This window comes from Dermacentor albipictus, chromosome 2 (assembly GCF_038994185.2).
Source record: "Dermacentor albipictus isolate Rhodes 1998 colony chromosome 2, USDA_Dalb.pri_finalv2, whole genome shotgun sequence".
NCBI classification, from domain to species: Eukaryota; Metazoa; Arthropoda; class Arachnida; order Ixodida; family Ixodidae; genus Dermacentor; species Dermacentor albipictus.
Genome location: NC_091822.1, coordinates 207585869 through 207590825, shown reverse-complemented (window position 1 = coordinate 207590825; position 4957 = coordinate 207585869).

The window sequence follows — 4957 nt, the reverse complement described above, 5'->3', positions numbered from 1 at the left end:
CGAAACAACTTGGGCGCGCTTGCTTCGAAGATACAGTCCATCTATTCTTTTGAAGTGTTACTTAATATTCGATGAAAAAAAATAAGAAAGAAAGAAAAGGAAACCTACAAGAGCTAATACATTACATTACAAGAGAACAATAAAAACGTTATCCGTTTTGTTGATTTTATGTAACCGCAAACGGCATCAAACACGTCCCTGTGGCTGACCCCTATAATTAACGCACCGAAAGATAGTATGATTTCTGATGACGACATTAACCCTAATTTAGCAAGCGGAAGTTCTAGATGTCTTAACAATTTGTATCGCCGACATACCAAAAAGTAGTGATCTAATGATTCTATGTCTTGGCAGTATGGACACAGAGGCGATAGCATCAGACCAGTCCTGTGTAAATATAGGTTTAATGGAGGGATACGGCAGCGTAATCTCGCGATCACTACTTCTGATCGTCTTGATGGGCACCACTTGATTTTCCACGGAAATTTTAGGTGCTAGTATTCTGTCCATGTTAATAATTCATTGACATCTCTATGAATTGAATATTTTCTATATCTAATTGCTGTTATGTGCGCCACTACTGGAATAACCGGCATTATTGGCGGCGAGGAGTTACGGAGTCGCCCTCTATCGGAAGCGCCTCGCTGGCGTAGTATGAGGGATCACGTGGCGCGCTCCTCATAGGTTTTGCTGTCAGCGCTCACTGAAAACACCACGCGTGAGCTCTCCCGGACATTTCTGTGAGTACTTTCGAAACGAGAGAAGTTTCTTACTGTCTAAATAATAATCTTGGGCAAACTGAAAACACACAATCGTTTACAGCCGCTATCTCTTTACCGAATACGTACAGTGAACGCCACTGCGCGCGGTCGCCGCGATGGAGTCTCCCGAACCGGCTTCTTGCGTGAAAGGTAGGTAAACGCTGAGAGCAAACTATGTGAAATATGTTCTTATAGTGTTTGTATAACTAAATGGAGCGTAATAGAATGAAGCCTCAATGCAGCGATCGCACAAATTCGCAGCGACCGACTGCGCGTCTGCATGCTTGTCCGCGCACTGTTTCGCTTTCTGCGCGCGCGCGTTTTCGCACCGTGCCATGAGCTTAAGGCCGCAGAATATGAGCATTTGACAGTATACAAGCAACCATTGTTGCGTGGGCGCTATCAGAGCTGTTCAAAAATAATTTCATTGTAGAGACTTCGACGCCTACGGGACTGTGATGTGCCGTCGCGACGATTCAATCTTTTTTTCTTCTAAATTCTTTGTCCTTTCAATACTATTTCTCTAGTTGCGTCGCACTGTATGTTTATCGGCGTTCTCAGCGTGCAATTTCCCGCTGCTCCTTTTTTTGTAATCCAGCGCATTAATTCATAACACAAACATGACCATATGCCATGCTTTCTTTAAATGTGCTTCTTACCGCTGCCTTTCCACTCCACTGAACTTGCCAGTATCTATAGTATCGACAAGTTCATAGACTAAACCGTCATGACATTAGTCGGGCAGCGGACTCGGGCGAGCGTCTCAGTGCGCGTTTCCAGAACATCGCAGGCCCGGCGCCGTAGCAGAAATCTTCCTTGCGTCTATGCTTGCTGCATACCCGAGTTGTAGCCGATGTCTGTTTGCCGGTTTTATGTTTCGCGAGCCAAGCTTCACACAGCTTCTTGTCCTGCGGCTACGTGCGAATAAGGTTGACACCGGCCTCCGTTACGTGCGTCCGGCTCTGCGGCACCGAGCAGTAGCCTACCATGTCGCGCGCCTTCAAAGGCAGCCACTACCTATTGTAGTGCTTTCAAGCGTTGTAGAGGAGACACTCGAAGCGTGAAAATTTCGCCACTAAATGAAAACCGCAGCGTACGAGGGAATTTAAGCTCGTTTTCAGCTCGCTTCGGCGCGCCCGAAGCAGACGACGTGGCCGCTATGCCCACGTGATCCCTCCTAGCACGTCACGCCGACGGTGGCGCCAGCTTTTCCAGTGGTGGAGCTCGAGGCCAATAGGTCCACTAAGGGATGCTCGCGCTAATGAGTCTGCCATTTCATTTTAATGTAAGCCACAGTGGCCAGGTACCCATAATAGCTTTAGAGAATTCAACTGTGGACGAACTAATGTTGAAACGTCTTTAGAGTTGCCGAATTGGATGAAGCTGTAAGCGAAGTAGACCGAAAGGGAATCTGTTATAATAACCGCACTTATAGAGTTTGAAGGGAGTTTCCGAAGCACTAAAATCACTGCTAAAAGTTCGGCTTCAAAAACGGGTGTGAAATCTGGCAGTCTCAAGGAGAATGACCAGCCAAGAGGAAGCGAGAAAATGCCTACGCCCGCCTTTTCGTTGTTCACTGAAGCGTCTGTAGCTACTATATTATTTGTTTGTACGTGTGCTGGGTAATCTTGCAACATGTTATTTAGAAAAGTGCCTGATTGAAACTTAGAGTTTGGGGGAGAAATGTCATCAAAATCTATCTTAATATTCTGATTTGATTCGGTTGATGGAATTACCTCTCGAATGTTCACATTCAGGCTGTCTAATTGTTTTTGTACAAATATAATCTGTGGAGTGTGAAAACGAGGCCAATGAGAAAGGAAGAAGGAATTTGGATCATTAATAAAGGCGACAAGCTGTAAAATTTCAGAAATGCTTGAATTATTACGATGCGAAATCTGCAGGGCAATGTCGGAAGGCGCGCTTCTTGATCGATAACATTATTAGCCACAGACCTGGGGAGTCCCAGGCACAGGCCTAGGGCCTCGCGCTCCAAAAGAACCAGAGGCTTTATTTTATAAGCAGGGCCACCTGAGAATATGCCACACCCAAATTCCAATATGGGGCGCATATACATTTTATAAATCACCAACAGTGAATGCCTACGTAGTCCATATTGTCGGTTACTCATTCTACGCAGAATACCTAAAGCACGTTGTGCCTTACCCGCTACACTTTCTAGTTGAGTGTTCTATTATATGTGATTCCCAAATATTTTAGAGACTCCACCTGTGGAATGGGTTCTTGCTTTAAGCTGTAGAAACTGAAGCGAGATCCATGACCGGGAACACGAAAATTGCGCTTTTGCTTACATTTAATGAGACACAAATTGTCTGAAGCCATACCTCTAGCATACTCATGTATCTTTGTAATTTTTGGTATAAAGTGTTAATGTCAGTGTCGGCCGCAAAGAATGCAGTGTCATCTGCATACACGTAAACATACATCCTGACAAGTGGGGATGGAGCTCATTAATATATTAAATAATATTGGGGATAGGACCGCTCCTTGGGGAACACCGCAAGTCTGTCTGAATTCAGACGATGAACATCCGTCCTTGAAGCAATAAAATTCTCTTGATCGCAAAAATTCTGCCAACCACGCGGTAATATAATTTGGAAAATTACGACGCTGCAGAATATCCAGTAAAATTGAATGTTCAACGCTGTCATAAGCTTTAGCTATATCTAATATAATACATAATAAATACATACAATAAATACATACATAATAATAATAAATAATACAAGCATTTGTCTCGCAAACCAGATTTATTTCAAGGGAATTTTCCACGTCTCAATAATTTCTCTCGTCGTATTCGAGTGCTGATTGCCGTGTTATAGTTTGTTAACGAAGCTTTCCCCTCAAGTCTAAATATTTTAAGGCAGTTTGTCGTGTGCGTATCATGGCCACGCACGCTTATATCGCCTTAAACTGGCTCTTTTAACTATACACGCAGAGACAAAGCAACAGCGCGCACATTAGATCCTATAGATGAGATGAATAATTACAATTATTATTAGGGCTATAATTATATTCGAATGCTGATTGCTGTGCTATCGTTTGTTAACGAAGATTTCCCTCAAGTCTAACTATTTTGAGGCAGTTTTTCGTGTGCGTATCATAGCCACGCACAGTTATATCGCCTTCCGTTCCCCTACCACGGGTGCGCTTTAAAACAACGGCGCTGCAATTTTGCTTCCCCTTCCTTGATTCTTAGAGACAAAGCAACAACGCGCGCATGCGATCCCATAGATGAGATGAATACATATATATATAGAAAATTATCAGTCATAGCTCTCGTAGTATAGCCCTCTGGGCCGTTTACTTTTTTTTTGTTCTTTCGAAAGTAGTCCTATTAGGGTTATAATTACACGAAGGTATTTCGTCCTCGTCAGCAGCAGTCCTTGAGATAGCTATTCTGGCGGCTAGCTCCCCACGCTATGCGTGCCGCCCTCGCACCTTTTTAAGCTTTTCCTAGACGCTAGAGCTATGCTATTGTGTCCACGCAACCTTGAGCGATCGGAAAGCGCGTTTTCCACTCTTGGCCGGCGGAGAGGGGAGGCTTCGTTCCGGCCGCGACGTTCTCCACATCTCTGTCAGCTGCCCGGTGGTGGTCTCGTGCCGACGACGCCTTCTCGGTGAGCGCATATTCCCCCCCCCCCCCTCATCTTTTAAGAGGTTCAATACATTCAAGCATTTGTCTCGCAAACCAGATTTATTTCAAGGGAATTTTCCACGTCTCAATAATTTCTCTCGTCGTATTCGAGTGCTGATTGCCGTGTTATAGTTTGTTAACGAAGCTTTCCCCTCAAGTCAAAATATTTTAAGGCACTTTTCCTAGTCTCTAAAGCCGCTCGAGTTCACGCTGCTCCTCTGGCGGCCATTTTTCCAAGAAATTATGCCTTCCAACCACGTAAGTATGAGGCTCGGAGCAGGAGCTATGGCGCTTGAAAGTAACGTGGGGCCTGACGAACCAATCGACTGAGCTATCTTTCCGGGCAACATCCAAGGGTCATGAGTTCAAATCACCTGTCATGTTCCTTTTTTTCCCGCTGTTTTCTATTTTTTTCTTTCTTTTTAATGTCTTTCCCTTTATTTTATGACTGCACGGGAACCCTCTTAATATATATATATATATATATATATATATATATATATATATATATATATATATATATATATATATATATATA